This window comes from Drosophila albomicans, chromosome 3 (assembly GCF_009650485.2).
Source record: "Drosophila albomicans strain 15112-1751.03 chromosome 3, ASM965048v2, whole genome shotgun sequence".
In the NCBI taxonomy this organism is placed as follows: Eukaryota; Metazoa; Arthropoda; class Insecta; order Diptera; family Drosophilidae; genus Drosophila; species Drosophila albomicans.
This window is the reverse complement of record NC_047629.2, coordinates 16,543,498-16,566,120: the sequence shown is the minus strand read 5'-3', so window position 1 is coordinate 16,566,120 and position 22,623 is coordinate 16,543,498. Positions and strand designations below refer to the sequence as shown.

Here is a 22,623-nt window from a genome sequence, read left to right as displayed (position 1 = left end):
ATAAATTGTTATTAAAACACTGCAAATAATTCTCTATTTTGTAGTGGATAAGTGGTACATGCGATAGTGCTTAAGGAAGGTATATCGATAATGAGATGCATCGATAGTTTTAGCGCTTATTCGATAATTCATTGGCGTTGGCAGCACTCCGTACTAACAAAAAGTTGGCAGCTCGGTGATGAGCGGGCGTCAGTCAGTAACGATCGAAAAGGAATCAATAAAGAGACTTATTACAATTTGTATCAAATTACTATTTTGAAAACTAAAAATTGAGTTGAAATTGAGTGAAAAACAAAAAAAAAAACAATTAACTAAATTATAATTTGGTGAGCAAGCATAAAATAATACTATTATTCTAGCCTTGAATTGAATTACATGTTTAATTTAAATTAAATGCTTGAATTACGCTAGATACCTGAATGGGTTTTTTTTCAATTGTTGACTGATTGGCTTAACATAAATTAAATTCCCCACAGAATTCATATTTCTAAATTTTACATTTGTATACCATATTATAATAATTTTATATGAACTTTTTGAGTACTTTAATTGGAATTTAAATAATTTAATTATTATTATTTAGTTTTTCTCAATGTTGACTACGGATAATCGACTTTAATTAAATAATATAAATTAGAATTTGAAATAACCGCCTAAAAATTGCCATTTTAATTAATTAGTTACTTCTCAGAGTCTTATTTCTTATAACCTTTTATGTAATATGATATATTTTATATAATAAAGGAATGTGTGAAGTAACTAATTAAACTAAAATTACAATAAACTTTTTCATTAGATAAATTTGAACATAATTAAATTAATTACTTTGATTTTCTCAACTTTAAATCAATAAATACAAATCAAATAGCAGTGCAGGATAATTAAAATGTCAACTGAAGTGAACCTGCTTCGCTACTCATAAAGTTCAAACTTTTCACATTCACTTACAGAGTATTGTTCAGTAAGTTATTGACTCTGTAATACAGAGTCTGTATCATGAAATTCTGCTTCAATAAGTGAGATAATTATGACACTAAAATGTATGCTCCATTCAAGTGTGTGTGTCTGACTGTGTGTGTGTGTGTGTGTGGCTGTGGTCATGACATTTTTACGCCTAATGAGCATGTTCAGCCTCACACACATACAACAGAAGAATGCATGTGAGTGTGTGTGCGTGTGTGTGTGTGTGTGCACGCATCCTGTTGCGGAATCCTCGTTTGTTGGATCCATGACTGATGTGTGCTTGGGTAGTTAATGTCACAAATTTTGATAAATTGTTTTATGACCATAATTTGTGCCGCGGCTTTAATGGTGCTTTTTTTATGCCCCTCCTTGCCATCTCTCTCTCTCTCTCTTTCTCTCTCACCATTCTCGAATACAAGTCGTAAAAGCAACACACACACACCCACACACATGCAGATAGAATCACACATGATTATGCTAATAGTTATAGAAGTGGCAGCAAAACTGAGTTTAATCATTTACGAGTATAATCGTAGAGAACATTTTGTGCGTTCGCCAATTTTTATAGCAGCAGCAACAGCAACAAACATGCCACTTTTATTTATTCAACATTTTGTTGAACACGCGCGCAAATAATTTACGAGTTGCTCCTGGCTACAAACACAAAAAAAACAATAACAAAACCCAGATACAGTTATATACTATACGTATATGCATATACATACATATATAGGAAGGCTTAGCACGTAGCTGGCCCCGGGGTTAAGGTTGGGCCACAACGGACCAGAAACTCAACGAGCTCAACGAGCGATGTACTTGGAGCTAGGAATTTCTTGTATTCTCATTTTGCCCCTCACCTCGACCCCGTCAACCGTCGGCTATTTACAATTTATGAACATGATGATTTTGCTATTTATATTAACTGTTTACCCACCTTTTTTTCTGTTCTTGCTGCTCTCGTCCAGAATGGTGACAGGAAACCCAAAAAAAAAAAAAACAAACCAACAAAAAACACAGGGTATAGAATGTGCTCCACTCAAGGTTCTCCTCCTGCTTTTTGGGGGCTGTCTAATGCATGCTGCGAAATAAAAATGGGAAATTAATCAAATTAGTCGCTATGAATAATACACAAAATATTTAAACAGACAACACAACAGACAAGTGGGATCACACATGAGAGATACCCTGCAGAGCACAAGTTGGATATGTTGATCCATGAATAACTAAAAAGCACTCGATAAATATTTGCACAGAATTTAAGTTGTTGCTTTGTCACGAGCAATGCATTTTCCCCCTCAAAAGTGTTGCTTATCAGACAGATAAAACGATAAGCTCCTTTAATAAGCAGATTGTAAAAGAATTGTAGTTAATAAATAATGTCAGCAAAATAATAGATTTCTATTATGAATCATTTTGATGTATTAACAAATATTTGCAGTGTTTTTTCCACTCTCTCTCTATCTCTTTGCTTTGCTTTGCCATCATTAGCTGTTATAAAAGTTGTCAATTTAATAAAGTTGCCAAAAGAAGAAACTCAAATAAAGTTAAGTGCAAGTGCAAAGAATGTCAAATGGTGTGTAGGTATGTGTGCACCTGCAACATGCGGCAACATGCAGCCTGCAGCCTGCAGCGTTGAACTGGGAGTTGTTGTGGTAGTAACAACTTTATTTCGTGCCACAGTTTTGTGCCCAGGCACTTCAAACATGTGTTTGTCATGCTGAAAACTGTCCAAACAAGAGCTGCAAAGTGGCCAACAAGGTAAAGTTTTATACAACACACATGTGTGCGTGCCTCTGTGTGAGTTTGTTAGCCAAGTGTGCTCTTAAAATAATTTGCCTCTTGTTTAATGTGTGAAATTGAAATTCTTCATGTTGCTGTTGTTTTTCTGGGGTTGTCCCTAGAGTGCTCTTCTTGCATAAAGATGACAGTTTAATCAAGTTGCTGCCGCCAGCTTATGAAACCAATCCCACAACCTCGTAGCAGTGAATGAAATTTAACATTTGGTGCTAGTTCGCGACAACAGTGCGTATGCTTGTTATGCACTTAAAGGAGAATGTTTAATGGTTTGAGCAACCGAAACAATTACAATGCGAACGAAGACAGCAGCGTGTGTATATTTAATAACTACAGCAATAGCAACAGCAACACTTTCCATCTGCAATTCAAATGCACGCAGACAATGGTGCGTATACTTGCTGTGCACTCAATCAGCATCAAAATCTCATTCACGCATATGAATGTGAATTGAAAAGCGCTGTGAATGCGAGCGTGTACATTAACACCTTGGACTATAGCTCGATTGTACTCCTTGCTCTGCCTTAATAGTAGCATGCGGACAACGTTGCGTATACGTGCTAAAGACGCAGTGCATTCAACACACACCCACTTCATTGATGTGAACAGACGAAGAAGGAGAAGAATGAGGCAAAAACGTAGGCACACGTGACATAGATTGATTTTCATTCACTTTACCCAATTCTCTTAGCTGATCGATGGGTGTTTCCATGGGCGTGGGGGCGTGGCAAAAGAGTGTTTTTGTGTGTGTGTGCGAGTGTGTGTGTGTGTGTGTGCTCTTTCGATAAGCTCGAATGGACGCATTAAATGCTCATTAGTTGGCACTTCGACGTGTTTTTGGTGCTATTTCCCCCTTCCCCCTTGCACTCGCTTAGCTTCAGCGTTTGCTCATCCTCGTTTGCCGACGGCACTCGCCACACCACGTACTACTATCGAAAGGCAAATTATCAGCTGTAATCAGCGCGCGGCAAACAAAACAACAAAAAAAAAAGAAACAAGAGTGGGTAAAGTGAGGGAAAAGTGTCGGAAAGGAAATTTCGAGGCTGCGATGAAAGAGGGAAACTTTTAAGAGGCAATCACTGCCACGCCCCATGTTTAGTTTTGGGGTTTCTGTCGCAACTTTTTGCTTTTATTGTTATTCTTTTTTATTTTTATATGTACAATAGTATTTCATGTTTTCTTTTGGTTTGTCGTATTTCCATTCACATTTTGTTTGCTTTACGGGGCGCTGCGCGACGTTGCGGCTTATCACATAATTTGAATAAAGTAGCTGCAATCTTGTGTCAGTTTATCGCAAATTAGACTACAACAAAAACAGCTCAGCACGATAAAAGCAACAACAACAAACAAGCAGCAACATCAACAGTGACAAGCGTCAGCGTCAGAGTTGTTTTTGTTGCTTTTTGTTGTTTCTGTTTTTGTTTGTGTTTTGTTTTTGGTCTACGAATGAGATGGAAACTCAGACTGAGCTGATTCTAATTTGATTTGCCTTAAATGCCATCGCATCAACCAGACTAGAAAGTCGCAAAAACGAAAAAGCTTTAAATAGTCAGAAATTTTCTTGAAATTATTTCGCTTACTTTAAAGATGCATGAATCACATTCAAAGTAGAAAACATCAATCGTCAATCATCAGTCAACAGTCAACTAATAAAACATGACACTTTGAATGCTGTTGTAACTGGAAAATATCTCTGATTGAATGATTTTTCCGCCGCCTCCTCCTCGCACAACGAATGCGTTTTATTTTTAAAACGACTTTTATATATGTTTGATGTGTGTGTGTGTGTGTGTGTGTTTATCTTGCTCAAAATACATACTCGTTTATATTTCAACAGATCAGCACCTTGCGCAAAACTATTAGCTGACGTTGCTCGTCGCTCGTGCTCGTGCTTGTGGTGGTGCTTGAAATACCTGCGCACCACGGGGCGTATACGTTATTGGGCTTTAATGTGCCTATTGTGTCGCACAAGCGGCATAAAAGGCTTAACTTTAGCCGTAAATTATGCTTTTATGAGGCAAGTGAATAATAAAATTGACTTAATTACTGCTGATAGTTATTAGCAACAAATAGACAGACAGACAGACAGACAGGAAGGCAAACAAACAAATAGATTCCTCAACTTGCATATCTGAGGTGTGAATTCAATTGGGGGAATAATATCGAAAAGCGAAGTGTATTTTTAGAAATGAATTTTCCAAGCACTTTTGTCGCCTGCCAATTCCACACACCACACACATCATTTCAACATTAACATTTTTGTGCGAGTCCATAAAGAATCCATTCGCAATTAATTTTCGCTGCGCTGCGCTGCGCTCGATGATGCTTTAAAAATAATAAAAACGAATCATGCGAATAAATGTTATGCCCCTTGGAAAAAGGCTTGCATTGTAAATTGTATCCGAGAAGTATGTATCTACGGCATGTTGTACCTACTAACGATTAACGAGCGCGTTTTTATTTATTTACATTCCACTTTTCGTTTTCTCTGTTATTTTGATATGCACAATTATATATTTTATTTTGTCTGCCGCCTGCCTTCATGGGCCTGTGCTCATTTTTTATGTCATCATTGGACCGAGTACGATTTCGATTCGAGTCGAGTCGAGTCGAGTACGTTGTACATTGGCTTTTCTTGCCATGCCGCCTTCAATGTTGACTGAATGTTTGTTTATTTGTTAACATTTCTCGTTCTCATTCTTCTTTTGGCTTGCGAAAGACGCTTTGAGGAACTGTTTGAGCGATTTTGTGTGAGGTGTATAAATTCATATGTGAGTGTGTGTGTGTGTGTTTATTGCATGCTCTCTTTTTATTTACATGTGAAATTAACATATTTCCTGGAAAATTTCTACTCCTTGCGCTCAGCCCACTGAAAGCTGTTGCTGTTGCTTTGTGCTTCTCTTACCTTTGATTGTTGGCTGCTCGTTTTCTTCGCCTTGTTGTTGTTGTTGTTGTTATTGTTTTAATATTAATTGCTGTTTTTACTCGTCAGTAAGTGTCAATTGAGTGCTTTGATTCTTAGCATATTTTGCTGCGCAGTTCGTTTCGTAGTATCAGTTAATTGGTTAACAACTAAATACGAGTATTTAACTTTTGGTTTTGTTTTTTTTTGTTGTATTTAAAAAAACACTCACATATTTACACACACACGCGCCGCACGTTAAGTTTCAGCCACATTTTTATTTGCGTTTGTTTACAAAAATATAACTTTAGTTGGTTCGGTTGCTGCAATATTTAACAAATTTATTAACTTTTTATAGACATATTGGAACACCACACACACAGTTTTGTTGTTGTTGCTGTGGCTGTGTTTTTGCTTTTAAAGCTCTCTCTGCAAGCGCTTTTTTCTGCTTGCTTACACCGGCACTTCCACTGAAGAACTGAGGCGCTTTTGCAGTGTGCGCGCCTTTTTATACGCTGTCGCCTTGTTCGCTCTCTCTTTCTCTTTCATTTACGCAGCGAATTCGCTCTCCGTTTTGCATGCTCTTTGCTTCTATGCGAATGGCATTTTAAGAGCGAGCAAGAGCACACGATGCTGCACCGTTATCAGTGTGGCTAGTCTTATGACGTCACTGCAATGCTCATTTGCCAAATTGCACGTGCTTAACAGCATGGTTTTGTATTGGTGTGTGCGTGTCTATGTGTGTGTGTGTGTGCGTGTGAGCAGTAGCCATAAATTAGCAGGCAACCTTTTACGCCTCTAGCTCTGGCTCTGACTTGTAGTGTCTTGTTTATTTACAATATTTCTCTCCTCCACACTCTTGCATGCTCTCTCGCTTGCTATCGCTCTTTCTCTTTCTGTCCTGCTCTAGTCTAGTATCCCTATGCTGATATTTAACATTGCACGCTTAGCCGCAAGTCAAGTTGAGCTCATCCTATTGTTGCTGCTTTTCTGTGCTGCTGCTGCTGATGCTGCTCTTCTCTGTTTTTCTTTCTATTCTGTCCTTCATTCATTCCTTCTGGCTTTCTTTCATACTGTGCCTCTATTGTCTCAGTGCGCTTCGCTTCGTTAACTTATTCCGTTATTCCGTTGCTGCTGCTGCTTCTGCTGCGTTTGCTGCTGTTGATTTATCTTAAACGGCGCATTACTTGAACTTTGGCATTGCGCCGTTGCAATGACGAATATACAAATATTTGCATGCAGCTTATGCATCAAGTACTTACTTGGATTGTGTTTTAAAGTAAACGCATAAATAAATGTGTTGCATAAATGATGCTTTTGACTCAACTAGTGTATCAGTTATTGTTTACTTTAATCTCTTAATAATTCTTACATAAATTTGATATAACTTTACGTTAGTCCTTTAATACATTTGATACAACTTTACTTTATATTTGCTACTAAATAAATACTTTGATCCACGTTGTTTTACCTACATACAGCTGTGAACTTTGAAATATCAGTGATTTCGACCTACGTATGTAAGCATGTACGTAAATTAATGCATCACTGAATTTAATTCTACAACTACAATTTTAACAAATAAATAACTATATTGCAGATTGTGATTAAAATTGTGATTAAGTAGCTAATCATCATCATTTCATCACTTAAATTGTACTTTCTCTTCTATGATATAATCTGAACATAACATAACTCAAGTTATGGCTTAAGGCAAACACATCTTTGTCATTGCCTGAATAATTAATTTAAAATTGGTTTTGCATACAATTCTAAAGAGTAATTGAATGTGACAAAAACAAAAGTCAAGCATAAGTCAAATGCACTCTAATCGAATTATTTATATTTACTTGCAACTCAATTTGCGGCTAATAAACAAAATTTACACTTTCAACTTGATGAAGATTAAATGTGGCAAAAGTTTAAGCAGAATTTAATGCCACAGAAAGTGAAAGACAGAGACAGACAGAGAGAGAGAAAGAGAGAGAGAGAGAGAGAGAGAGAGAGAGAGAGAGAGAGAGAGTGACAGTGAGTACTTTATTATTAAACAGTGGCAATAATTAATGCCGAATTACATAAAATCCGAGTCTCTTAAGTAATATAAACACGCAAATTGTGCAGAAAAAGCACAAGAAGAAGAAGAGGAGGAGTGAATAAAGCCAGTTGGGAGCAGAACAATGACAGCACACAGCGGACGACGATGAGTTTCCGTTTCCTTATTCTCAAATCTCTAGAGAGAAAACAAATTCGCGTCATAAATTTGTGGCAATTTTTTTTTTTGCAGCGCTTTAGAACAGATTGTTACTTCACTTCAGCTGCGGCTGCTTCAGTTCCATCAACCTCACAAGCGCACACATACTTATACTCACACACACACACACACACACACACACACACTCAGCGGAGGCTGAGCGGAGTGAATTTTATCGTTGCCTACTTTTAGGCAGTCGCCATGCTGTGCCAAAAATTCAGCAAGCCAACGCAACTCGCTTTTGCTGCTGTTGTTTCGAGTGTTTCCGTTCTGTGTGTGTCGCCTGCTTTTTTTTTGTGTGTGTGTGCCTTTATTTTTAGCAGCAGCATAATTTTTTATTGATTGGATTTCAGTGAAAATCACTTCCGGGGATAAATTTGTTATGTTGCTGGCTGGCTAAATGGGAAATGCGACAGAGCCGTCAGACGCATTTTGATTCGATTCAGATTTCGTCACAAAACCAGAAACACAAAAAAAAAGAGGAAAAATAAAACAGCTGAGGCAAAACAAAACAAACTTTGTGTTTGATTTATTTTACATTTGCGTCAATGTCAATCGAGTTACACGTCCTGTAAGCCCCTTTGATTTGTTTATTTGGCTTTCGTTATGCCCTCAGACTAATGGCCAAATGACAGTGGAGCATTGGCAAAGAACTTTTTGATACAATGTTTGCATAATATGACATTTGTCTACCCTTTTTTTCTGTTCTGTTTTGGTTGCCCCTTAGGCCGCAGCGTATACAAATACAAAAACAAATACAAATAGCGAGAATATAATACACAATAAATTACAGAAAATTTGTCGAAAATGTGTTTGTTATTTTTGTGCTGAGGCATTGTTATGGCGTGACGGGGTTGTAATTCAATACTTCAATCAGAAGAGCGCACTTCCTCCGCACACACGAGGTTAATGTCCTGGCAGACAGTTACAACAGCATCCAAGGCGACAATAAAAGCAAAATCAACAAGAGTCAAGAGTCCAAAAGCCAAAAGCCAACGCAAATGAAGAGCTTACTGAGGACGACCCACTCGAGGATGCTGCGAAACATTCAGCGCGCACTTTAAGATAAATATTTATTTACCCATGTGCCCAGCGGGCAGCCAGAGAGGAAACGGAGACGGACACGGACATGGAGACGGAGCCGGAGACGGAGAAGCAGCGCAAGAATCGTGCCAAATGAAGCAGTAAAGGCCCATCATAACAAATGAGCAAGCAAACAAGTCAGTTGACGAACTATTAAATACCCTGGAGTGGATCATTTTGTTTCCTTAAACACAGCTGTTGAGTGTCGAGGCAAATTAACCTCTTCAGCTGCGTAATTTCAAAGGGTATCACAACAGCTGCTGTTGGACACACCGGAAGCTCGCATGGACGACAATCGACACACACAAGTCTCACTTGGACAGTGAGCTTAAGAGAGCCATGACGTCACAGTCGAAGAGAGTGCAAGTGCAGTTGTGAAAGAAGAAGAGCGCGCCTGCGTTAACTTGGCCCACAAGGACTTGTGACTTCCGGCTAAGTGCGACCATATGACATCATTGAAAACAAACGTTGGGGCTTTGGTAATGAAATTATGCGTTTGCTTCTATGGGCGCTGCACACAAATACACAAACACACATACACACAGACACAGACACTGTTGGAGATATATTTTAAAGGGCAGGGGCTGTGTGTCGGTGTGAATAGTTTTTGGCTTCTGCCTTGGCGCCTTGGTGCGCTGACGTCACTCCCATTTGTCGTCGTCGTCGACGTTGGCTGTGCACTCGATTGTAAAATTGGCAAATAAATAGGATTTTATATTTAACGTTTTTTGTTGCAGGCTCAACCTCAGGAACAGGCACAGGAAGCCATACAGAGCGAGGCACACACAAGCTTTACATGTCTCCTCCGCTCATAATAATGATGATGACAATGATGATGACGATCATGATGATAAGGACTAGAGCTTAGGTCTATTAGAGGGCGAAGGTCACGCAAACATGACACCGACTGACACTTGACAGCCAGCTACCGACTTGGCTAATTGAATTGTCGGCACGTGCAAAAATTTAAATTTTCTGCTTGCCAAGGGAAGAGCGATGAACGAAGATACTCTTGGCTAACAGCTGCATGGGCTTTTAATCATTTTACGAGCCATAGCCGGAGTTAAGCCCGGAAAATCACTTAGCCAAACGCTCATAATGTTGCCCATTTATTTATTTATTTTCATTTTCCATTTACCATTTACCATTTTTTTTTCGCTCTCTCTCTCTCTCTCTGTCTACTGTTTTACGCGCTATTACGTGCATTTTATGCAAGTAGCCGGCAGGATACTCGCGTAGATATTGCATTCGCTGCTCCTTTCCTGTTCCCGTTTGCAGTAATCATAATTAAATGACGTCAATGCTGCCACAAACAGTTTGATGGTCGTCGCTCCGCCTCGTCTGTTCGCTACGACTGTTTTGGGGCCACATTTTACAGCAGCCATTTTTTATGGCCGCGACTGTTCTGTGTGACGATTCGCTATTTATTTAAAGCATGCTTTCAGGCTGCCTTTAAAAATTGCCAGCAGTCGCACTCCGCTTTCGTTGCACATTTTACGATTGACAGACAGACATAAAAATAAATCTAATATCATAGTGCACCGGAAATGCGTGATTTGTGTAACGAAAATCAAATAAAGATAGTTCTTGAAATGCGATGAAACCGTTTTACAAGTGCCTGCAGCATGCCAACAAAGTCCATTGCATACTTTCAGGCTGCTGCCAAAACTCAAAAATTGCGTGTGATCTAACTAAGATGGGCAGCACTGGCCAGTGCAAGGCGTCGGTGGCGGCGGCAGCGGCAGCGGCAGCGCCAACAGCTTCGTATCGAGTTAACGGCGCCGCGCATAGCGTGAGCGCTGCTCCAATGGCTCTTTTCTTGCGCTTGTCTTTTGCTTTTGTTCAGTTTCTTTCTGCCAGTCGTTCGCGTCGGTCGATCGGTTGAAGAAGTCGCACACGCAGGCGCATTTCAAGCGGGGCGAACAAAATTTAACGCAGACGCCTCAATAACGGCAACGACAGCATCTGTGCAGCAAAAGCAAGTGCTGCGGCAAACTTCAAGTCCCAACACAGTCGGCGTCTAAAAGGTGCATGGCAATTCCCTCTATACGATATTATATTGACTAAATAGTGTTGTCAACTACAAGTACGAGTATTTGCGCAAAGAGAAAGAGAGAATAAACAAAATGAAAACACACACACATTAAATATTTAATAAATATTCCCACTGACACAATTTCGCGTTTCGGCTCTGTGCAAAACTGTGAAAAATGTAAGAGTGTGTGGAAAAATGTGGAAAATAAAATGTGCATAAAATTGTTGGCGTGTCTTACACTTTGCGGGCGAAAGAAAAGCAACAACGGACACATAGAGCAGCAGCAAAAAAAAGCATGAAACAAAAAAAAAGAAGAAGCAAAAGAGCAGCAGCAGAAATTGAAAACAAACAGAAAAGAAATTGCATAAGTTGATTTTGGCGTGCGCTTTGCGCATCTTCATTTTTTTTGTATTTTTCTGTTTTTTTTTTTTTGCTGCTTTAAGTTTCTGTTGCTGCGGCTTCGGACTATGCAATATTTGGGCCTTTGTTTTGTTTCCAAATACATTCATCAAAATAAAAAAAAAAAAACAAATACCGAATAAAAGCCGAAAACCCGATAAACGACTGACAAACAAACTGAGAAAAAAGTATTTAACAATTTTTTAATCAATTTCTTGTTTGCTCATTTGACTTTTTAACAAGTTTTTACAGTTTTTCTGATCTAAAAACAAAAATCCATATAAATTATTTTCTTTTAGTTAATTAACAATTAGCAATTGGAATTAAAATTGTGCGTGAATGTGCGTGTGTTTGAGTGTGTGTGTGTGTTGCTGCAACCACTAAACTTTATGCAACATCGACAACACCTGAACTGAATTACATATCAACGCATTTCATTTCATTGAAAAAAAGGTACGTTTTTTCTCATACAAACAAAACACAAAATAAAATGCAATTAACATAAACTAATTAGTGCACAAATAGGCAAATTAGGCGGGGAATTAAACGGATGCGATAAGCCGGTCAGCAACAATTTGCAATTACCATAAAGCACTGCACAATTGCGCAGCCCTGAGCTGAGCTTTAATGTGCTTTTCAATTTGCAGCAAAAATTTGTCAGCAACAGCGAATGGCCAAAAATTAAAGTATCAAAAATAATATATGAATATGATTAATGATGGCATTAATGTTGAAATTGTCAAATTGACTGAGAGAGTTCATTAAACATTTCAGAGGCATAGTTAGTCATTGTTGCTATCGATGACATAATATCCATCCGCACACACATTATTGATGGTATTTATAAAGTTATTAACTAATTGCATTATGCACATAATTTGCCATAATCTGGCAAACAAAACATAAATTCTAAATTCTACACAAAAATTGCCCAAAAACAGCGAACAGAGAATGAGATGAGTTCCTTCCCCTTCATATTATTATACTTTATGTAAATTTTGCTGTCAAAGAGTCCATAAATATTGAAAGCTATCTATCAGGTATTGACCATATACGTATGCAGTTTGGTGGCATCTTCCTCGTTTTTATTGTCAGAACTCGAACTCGAACACGAACACGAACTCGAGCATTATAAATTTGGGGCTATAAAGATAAAAACACACAGAATGACAGCCATATAACTTGTGCACTTACCCGTTATTCTCTCCACTTGGGGAGCATCACATCAGAATCACATAACATTAGACTTTAGTTGCGTCAAATTAAATGCGAATGGGCGGCGGGGGCGTCGTGAGTGTGTGGGCGTGCCGCAGCTTCAAGACGTACGCGAATGTGAATACTCAACAGCGAAAATATCACAAGCTTAAATTAGATAATTTATCATTTTGTATCTCTCAGCCTCTGACTCTGCCTCTGCTTCTTCCTCGCACTTACACACATTTATTTAAACATTTGTTTTACATGTGTTTAGCCATCGATAAACAATGTACGATTTCATCGCACAGTGATCAGACGTGCTGTCAACATCTGCTGTGGGCGTTGACCTATAAAAAATAACACAAAACAAAACAAGCAGCTGATGCACTCAACCACAAAATGAAACAACTAAAGCAGCCCTCTCATAATTGTTTGATTTCATCAAAGAGATAAACATATTAAATGCATGAACTGATTGCGCAACCCTCGCATATGCATATGCCTGATCTCTGCGAAGAGATAACATCTGATCTATGTGCTGTCAACATTATCTCTTGTAGACATTGACCGATAAAAACAGGCTGAAGTTGCGCAGACACATCAATCACGAAAACATGTAGAGCAGCCCTCGCATACATAAACACACAGTGTATTGTTTGATTAATTTTATGAATTTTAAAATATGGGATACCAGGAATATTATTAATCGCAGTTCGGAAGTCGATAAACTTGTCAAGCAAACCTCCATTAAATAATATTTAGTGGGCAATTTGTTGTGGGCGACGATGATCAATCAACATGTGAAGCAACCCTCGCACTTATGCACACTCTTTTCATTCAGCGAGAGACAATGCGAGATATCTGCCATGAGATTAAATGCGAATTAATCACAAACGAAGCCCAATACAATAGGGGAAATTATGAAACCACCCTCGTTACATAATTGGCCACATTTTAACGCGAAAATACACATTGCAGATTTACGATTTACCATTTACCACAATTGCTAATTGTGGTTGCAGTGGTTTTCACTTGGCCATTTTTCAATTTTGACAATTTGCATATGTTTCGATTCGCAGCTACGAATATAAACAAGTAAGAAAGTTACAGTCGAGTGTGCTCGACTGTGTGATACCCGATAAACATTTTATATGAAAGCAAAACGGTGAGGTATTAGTGTTAAAATATACTGAAAAATAATGAATAAAAGCAAAAATTTGCGGTATTAATTTTTAAATATACCAAATTGTTATACCGCAAAATACTGAAATATACTGAATGTCATATTTGGTATATGGATGAAGTACTACATTCGAAATATATCAGATTGTATACCAAAGCAACTAAACTCTATTGCTCGTCTCTTTTGACACTAATCCAGGATATATATTCTTAATAGGGTCGGATATGATTCCTTCTACCAGTTACATTCATTTCCTGCAGGCACAAAGTTATAATACCCTTCTTCCTTATGGGTCGCGGGTATAAACATATAATATTATATTTGTCTATGAACTCTGTTTGTAAACCGCATAATTAAATGTCCATTTTTATAGCATATTTGGCATTCGCTTTAAGTATTTAATTAATTGCGTAATTTGGCAAAGTTTACACGCAAATATATTAAATACTACGATATATTTAAAGTTGACACTATTCTCGATGGCTGGCTGGCTGGCATTGCATTCATTCATTAATTACTCTGACTATTTTTCCAGCATTCGAGTGCCAGCCAGTGAGTGAGTGAGTATATTCCAGCCGGTTGGTTGCCTCATTAATTTCACATTGGCATCGAAAGCGACAATAGCAACACCCACAACAAGTGTTCGATTGCGATTTCGCTGTAACTTTTAAGCTCTTACTATTTATAGTCAATTGCTAGAGATGCGCCATATGGCGCAATCATTTTTGTTTTTTGTTTTTATTTATTTGTATTTGTGTTTTTTTTTTCGTTTTTCGCTTTTTTGTACATTTTTAATGCGATTAATTCGCTCTTTCAATAAGTTTGAAATCTTGAAAAAATTATGCAGCTTTGTTGCGAAATATTTATGAATTGCAGAAAGTTAAGACATTATCTTTTTTCCTTAATATTCTCAATACACGAGAACAACTCAATTCAGGTTGTCGAAGTCTCGATTGCTTAACAGATTGTTCCAATCACAGTCATTTATTTTTAGTATGTAAATTATAAGCTCTTTATAAATTATAGTCGTGCTTCTTTGGCATTTACCTAAGAATTTTCTACCAATCATTTTTGACATTTTTATAGATATATTGTTGTTACCTCTGAAGAAAAGGTAATCGGAAGCAGTTTGCTTCAAGTGTTACACATTTCCGACTACGAGAGTATAAATTTGCAATAAATGATATCGCTATTTCGCTATTCGCTATTTATAAATTAAAGTCGTACTATTTTGGCATTTAACTAAGAATTCGGTACCAATCATTTTAACATTCTTATACAATGTTGTTACCTAAAAAGAAAATGTAATTGGAATCAGTTTGCTACAAGTGATACATTTTTCAATAAATTAAAAACTATTTATGATACAAATTATAGTCCAACTTCTTTACCATTTGCATTTATGACATTTTTATATATGTATATATAGATACAATGTTGTTACCTGTAAAGAAAGATAATCGAAAGCAGTTTCTTCAAGTGCTACACTTTTGCCACTGCCAGTCTATAAATATTAAATTAATTATAAACTATTTATACCATAAAGTCCAGCTTCTTTAGCATTTGCTAAAGAATTTTGTACCAATGATTTTAAACATATTTATCTATGCAAATGTAGATACAGTGTTGTTACCTATAAAGAGAAGGTAATCGGAAGCAGTTTGCTTCAAGTGTTACACATTTCCCACTGCCAGAGTATAAATATTCAATTAATTGAACTAATCAACGACCCTCGCATGCGGCATTAAACATGAGTAGTATGAATAAATATTGGGAGATGGTCAAAACCTAGGAAAGAAATAGAGAGATAGAGACAGAGACAGAAACAGAAACAGAGACAGAGACGAGCTCTAGTCAGTTGTCTGGCGGCATTGTTCAGTGTATTGTGACGATATTGGTTATTGAATGTTGTTGGCTTTTAGCGGCTCGCTGTTTGAATTGTTTGCATTTGGAGTGTGTGTTGCATGTTGTATTTTGCATTTAAATAATTTTATTTATTATTTCACGGGCTTGTGGCTTTTGAATGGCGCGTTGATTGGCACAGGGACTGCGAATACTGTGAATACTGTGCGAATATACAAATGCTACAATTTGTCAGCACGTGATAGGATCACAGATTTGATGTTTTGGAGTACGGAGCAAAAAGCCCGCGGAGACTCGACAGAGTTAAATACAATTAATAAAGATTTTTGGTGCTTGGAGCTTTAGGCTCCGCTCTAATAAGTGAAAGGGTCGTCGAACCGGAATTGCCAAAAAATCAAATCAACCACAAAATACCACAAAATAAAAACAACAACAACACACATACAAATAAGTAAATGCTTAAATAAAACGAAACAAACTCGGCAAAAGACCCCGGCAACAACAATATATTAGAAGTAAAGTCGCTGATAAGCACAAAGAATCCAAACACGTTCCAAGACAAACCAAAAATACACGAAGTATTATAAGTTTATATATATATCTGTATTTTATATATAGATGGAGATGGAGACAATCACATGTTAGAGCCGAACTTAAGCGGAATTCAAATGCAATGCAAAATGTGATCATAAAGTTAATTTCAGACGAGGGCTGTCACAAAAGTACGCCACTGAAAAACTTTATAATTTATTGCTGTTGATTGTAAAGAATTTTCGCATATAAATTGCTTGTGTTAAGCTAATGAATTGGAAGCATAAACCTCGATCAAACACGCTATCCACTTTGCCTCTAATGACGTTTGATGATACATATTTCGGCTATTTCTTGGCTTCGATTTTCGATTTGCGTTTTTTTGAGTAACTGGTTGATAAATGGTTGCTTTTATAGCATGTTCTGCCTTTTAGTTTTTATTTCATTTTGCACAGAGAGATCGTGGGGCACTTCTAAACGTGATTTAAATTAAGACATTTATGCAGGAGGGGAGTTATACCTATACTAAAAATTCTTCGTACTCATCCCGAACAAGAACAGCACAGCAAAAAACGCACACATGCGGTAATAAATTAGGAATCGTGTCAAGTGATTAACTAAAAAATTGCTAAATTCAATTTCAATTCTGGAAACAAGTTTATAGCGTTAAACGATAGTCATTAGGCTTTTAAAAGCGTGTCGAAGAGCGGAGATCATAGATCGAAGTTCGCATCGATTTCCAATACAACAATACAAAATACAATACAATAAGTTGAAAATTAGCATAAGTCAAGTTCAGAGGACCCCGATGACATCAATAAAATTGTTTACTTTCAATTGATTTAAATAGATTTTAATTGTTTGTCGCCGTTTAATCGATTGACAATGGGACAATGGGACATAGACTTGAACCAGAAACCCAATAAACTGCAAGTCTGTGTGTGCAGCTAATTTTCATCATAAAAAAAGCGAGTCCAACGCACAAATTGGCATGAAAAGCTTCGATAATAGCGCTAAATAGATAACAACGGCATTAAACCAGTTTCCAAGTTTCGAGGCATTAGCATGTTGACAAGCAAAGACAAAAGCAACGCAGCTTACACGCCAGCAGGTGATTGTGCTAGTATGTGTGTGAGTGTGAGAGTGTGTGTGAATGTGTGTGTAGTATTAACCGACAACACTTAATAAGACTCCACTTGATGCAGCTAACAATGGCATCAAAGCGTTGCATGCAAATGCTGCACTCTTACTCGCATTCATTTCGGATATTGCACAGTTGCAAAAGCGAGTTGAAAGGGGGCTCGACTAACCTGATACCCGTACCACAAATAATGGGATGGGTAATTGCGCTTCATCTTTCTTTTTTTTTTGCTTCTTAGCGTTGCTTCTGCAGGTGTTGATTAAATTAATACTTGCAGGCAAAAGAGAATACATAAATATTTAATCTCAACTAACGCTTCTTCGACAGATTTGCATGCATGCATGTACTTCGTGGCGTATACGTAATATACTGTGGTAATTCCCTTTGCTTGCATAATAGTTGTAATTCTTCAATTAACTCTTAAGTAATTGAGCAATTTAAATATTTATAAGAAAGAAAATAGAATAAATCTATAGCTACAAGTAATTACACTTTGACCTGTTCAAGGCTTTTCATACCCATTCCTAAATGGCAAAGTAACGGTAACACACTTCTGTATCTCTCTCTCTCTCACTCTCTCTCTCTCTTTGTCTGTCTGACTGCACTGCAGCGCCACTCAACACACAATGCAAAGCGTAAACAAAACAAAAGTTTCACTAATTGGCAGCCGAATTTGATTGACTTTATCCGATATTGATTAGCTGCATTGACTCCAATTTGGAGTGGCACAATACTCCATACTCAATAGAAACACACAATACAGATGCAGTTATGCATATTGTCTTTATCATCTATGTATAAGTATGCATTATACATATTGTTTATGGGCTTTGTGTGACCCAAAAACGCGGATGTCCGGCCGGCTTTCGAGTTGGTTGTTGTCTGCTTATTGTTGCTTATTGTTTAATGGCATTACACAATTTTGAATTCAAGTTCAACAGGCCCGACACAAAGAAAGGCCCAACCAACAAAATGAAAACAATAACAAGCACAAGGCAATAAATTACACCTGTTGCTACTGAATCGCAACTGGCAACTGGCAACTCGGAACTCACAACTCACAACTCGCAACACTTGTTGCGACTTCAATCTGAGGTCTTTAATCTTGCGGCTACTTTGACTGGGGGGTCTATCTTTTCTTCTTCTGTCTTCTTTTTTTTTTTTTTTTTGTGGGGGTCTTTGGCTCCAGCTGCGCTTTTGAGTCATGAAATGAACCGAAAATCAAAATCCAAATGTCAAATGTGATGTGCGCTGATGATGTATGTGAATACACTCATGCGATTACGCTTATGAATGTGGTTGATTTGATTTCATTTCATTTTGAATGTTTCTTTCTGATGCGTGAGCCTCACATTTTTGGAGCGTCAGTGACGTCGTTGACTTTGGCTACTGATATTGACCTTGGCTGTGAACGATATGAATATGACCGAATGCGATGTGAATAATTTGGAGTATTTACACAAAAAACACACATACCAAAACGTATCACTTCATTAAATGTGCCTCTTCTTCTACTTCTTGTGTGTTATGTTTACACGATGATTCTTGGCTTTATTATTTTCGTTTTTATTATTAGTTTCATTGCTTCGCTTTTAATCCACAATGTCAAGTGATATATACAAAAACAAATAACAAGAAAACGAAAAAGGGCGCCTCAATTGCCAAACGCTTCAAGTTCAAATTTCTCAATTTGTTTTCACAAATAGTTTTCCATTTGTTGTGATTATAAATAGCCAAAGAGATGCGTGAGCACCATTAACTTGGCAATTTCAATTCCTTTAGCAGCTAACTGATTGATATCTCTTTGATTAGTCTAAAATCTACGCCATTATGGCTATGTGAATTGGCCCTTAAATCTGGCATATTACATCGCATGATCATTAAATTATGATTTGTTTGGCTGCCTGCCATTAAATTAGTAAATATGCATAAATTAGCCAACAGTTTTTTTCCCCTCTGTGTGAATTGAACATAAAACACACACACACAGAGAAAAAGTAGTCGTGGCTGCCCACAACGACAGCGTGTAAATAAGTTATAAAATTAAACGAGCTTTATTAAGTGCAGGTTATAAATATGGCCAAGAGCCAATAGTTTGAGCCCTGGCCAACAGAGTAGTCAGTCAGTTAGTCAGTCAGTCAGTTAGCTAGCAGGCCATCGGGCCAATATGCCAGCGGGCAATAGCCAAACTGGTAGCCAATAAATCGCAACAGCTGCCGCTCGTAGTCGAAGATTATGTAAATGTCTGCGGGCCAACATGGAAAATTATCATAGAAGCTCATTCTCATTCTCCTCCTCCAAGTGGAGGCTTCACTTCACTTCACTTCAACAAAAAATACGAATAGAACTGTTTGGCTGATGAAGCCGGAAAATTATGCAAAGCCAGAGTCAAAGCCATAGCCAAAGCCAAAGCCACAATCACAGAGCGAAAAACCTTGCCCTTGATGTGGCAGCAAACAAAACCCTCAGATTCTCTTATTTAAAATATAATTCTTTTATGCTCACATAGTATTATAGTATGTTCGTCTGTCATTTTGTGTAATGCCCAGAGAATGGATGCTACCAATTCCGAAATGCCAATTAACCTTGTGGCCATTGCTGCTGTCCATCAATAACGACACAAAAAAAAAAACACTCTGAAAGCCAGAAGAAGCATTTGCCTTTAAAAATAGAATGGCCAAGCACATTTAACACATACAGCATATATATTTCTATGAATAGTTTTAGAAGTGTATGCTCTGCAGCTGTGATTACTTTTAATTGCACTCGGTTTGTGTGAGACTTAATCCAACATTGTAAGCCACAAGGCTTTAAAAATAATATCATAATCTTCGCTTGCAATTCTTTCTCCCTCTCAAAAATGCGACAAATATGAAAAATTGAAACAATTTCTAACGAAATTTTTGCATTAGAATGAAAATTTCATTTATTTCGTGCACAGCATAAAAAACAAACCAGAAATTTATGACGAAAACTTGGGCAAAAGTAAAAGCGAAACGAGTTTCATATTCATAAAATTTTACTATTTTTTGTTGGTGAAATGGCGAAGTTATTGCAGCTTATGCCACGCACACACACACACATGTGTACAAAGATGCAGATTTAGATAGAGATAGAGAGATATGCAGATGAAGAGAGATATATACTTAACATGGATCTTTTTAGAGTGTATCTTAAACACTTTTCTAATTTGCTTTACTTGCTAGTATAACATACCCTGTTCTCTTATTGCTAGGGTATTCAAATGGTCAAACAGAAAGGACATGCAACTGCATTTAGTGCGGTTTTTTTATAGCTGTTGCTGTAGCTTATGTGATGTCCAAGTGCCACACTGAAGTGCATGAGGATATGAATGTTGCGCATTCTGCTTCCTCTCTCATTTTGCACTCATGTCGCTGCTGCTGTTTGTTGTATCTTGTTGCAAGCTTAGACGAGTACTTGCCACATGCCACAAGCCTGCCAGCAAGTGCCACTTTTGCCCCCTCCCTCTCAGCAGTTTCTTATGCTTTTCGAGTGTTTGTTGTCTGGCCACAAATCGTCGTCTCCTGCTCGTAATTGTCTGTGCTGCTGACTGCCAGAATTTGTGGCATGCTGCACGACAACAACAACAATAACAACAAAAACAAAAACAAAACGAAAAAATCTTACACCAGTTGTTGCACTTGTACGTGCCACAATTCAGTTAGTTCGAGCTGTGCTTCAGCTTCAGCCACAAGTAGATTAAGAGTTTATTATGGCAACCCACCTACAGGTTGCAAAAGGGAAAATCTTACAGCAGCAGCAGCAGCATCTGGAAAATGGAAAAAAACGCTTTTCATACGCTTCTCAAAGCCAAAGCTGCAATTAGTTGGGTACAAAAGAAAATACGAGTAGAGAGCAGAGTATGAGCTACAAATCACATGAGGCCACAGAGTTGCGTTTTTTATTCATCCCATTCACACTCACACTCACACACTCACTTTATTCATACACTCAGTAACCCATTCACAGTTGTATATATACATATATATATTTATATGTATATGGATACAAATAAGGCATTAGCTGAGTTCAGTCGCATTAATTGCAAAATTCAAAGCTCGCAGTCGCTGCTGCTTACTTTGTCGCAATAATTGCATTGCAAAATGAGTCTCTTTGCGACTTGGCTTGGGCCAACTAATTAAAGGTTTTGCTGCGCACTAATTGCGGCCACTGGGCTCGAGCCCAACCGGAGTGAACACCACCTCAATGACAACGCCGCCAAGTAGCCGAGGGGCTGGCGTGTGGGTGCAACGAGCCATAAACTTGCCACCAATTCTCACATCGTCAGTCCAAAAACAGCAACAACAACACCAGCAGCAGCAACGAACATGAAAAAGAGGCGTTTGGACATTTAACAGCTGCACTTTTGGGTTAAATTAAAAATAAGTGTTTTTAATATATAATCTGCTCATAAACCTTAGCGTGAGTCATTTGCAACCCAAAACCCCAAAAAGCCCAACCAAAAAAAAAAAAGAGACTTACATAATGTGCCGGCTTTTTTTTTAGCTTTTTGCTTATGGATATCTTTGACCTTTTCCGTTGACCGTTGGTTTTGGATTTGTATTGTTGTGTTGTCTGCGGTTGCAGACGCTGTTGCATCTTCGGTAACAACTAAAGTAACTACTGCAACTGCATGTTAGCTTGCCACTTAGCCAAAGAGCTCATTGTGTTTTAGTGAGCCGATGCCGCTGGTTGTGGCCTGTCCGTTAAGTGACATGTCACAGTGGTACAAAAACCTATTTAAAGCTTTTGTAATTAGGTAGTTTATTATTTATGTTTATTTAAAACACAATTCCGATATTCTCAATTGAATGAAAAAAATCCAAATAGTGTGCCCATATCCTTCATTTATCATATACTCCCCGTATACTTTATTTATTTTTTATAATGTTATGTATTAATAAAAAATACAGAATATTGACTTTGCTTTATTCAGTTTTAATCTATGATTTTGTGACGCAACAAAGTCACTAGCATCTACTCTAAATATTCTCAAAGAAAAGAGCAGAAGCAAAACAGTGTGCCCATACAGTAAAGGATTTTTTAATGTTGATGTTTTAGTACCTAATATTAAGAAAAAAAAACTATTAAGCGATTCTATATTTAGATTTTAAAATGCAACATATTCAATAACTGCTACTAACAATATTCTCAAAGAGAAGTGGCAAAACAGTGTGGCCATATACTTTATTTTGGGTGAATTTTCATAATGCTAAATCTAGTTGACCTTTAAGATATCGCAGTTCAACAAATTTGTGAC

At 37.5% G+C, this 22,623-nt stretch overlaps 2 protein-coding genes across 3 annotated transcripts in view; one reads left to right on the top strand and one right to left on the bottom strand.

The window, feature by feature from the left end:
• LOC117568442 (diacylglycerol kinase 1) overlaps positions 1–6,097 on the bottom strand; it is a 49,918-nt gene extending 43,821 nt beyond the window's left edge. Inside the window, exons 1-2 of the mRNA XM_052004731.1 lie at positions 5,663–6,097; positions 1,898–2,041 (exon numbers count right to left, since the gene is read on the bottom strand). The gene's annotated coding sequence lies outside the window, so the exon portion shown is untranslated. The remainder of the gene's footprint in view (positions 1–1,897; positions 2,042–5,662) is intronic.
• Positions 6,098–10,842: 4,745 nt separating this feature from the next.
• The window catches only part of LOC117572182 (uncharacterized), a 35,135-nt gene continuing 23,354 nt past the window's right edge, over positions 10,843–22,623 (top strand). The window contains exons 1-2 of one of the 2 annotated variants that reach the window (XM_034254834.2): positions 10,843–11,020; positions 11,727–11,880. The gene's annotated coding sequence lies outside the window, so the exon portion shown is untranslated. The remainder of the gene's footprint in view (positions 11,021–11,726; positions 11,881–22,623) is intronic. The other variant, XM_034254835.2, reaches the window with a different exon arrangement.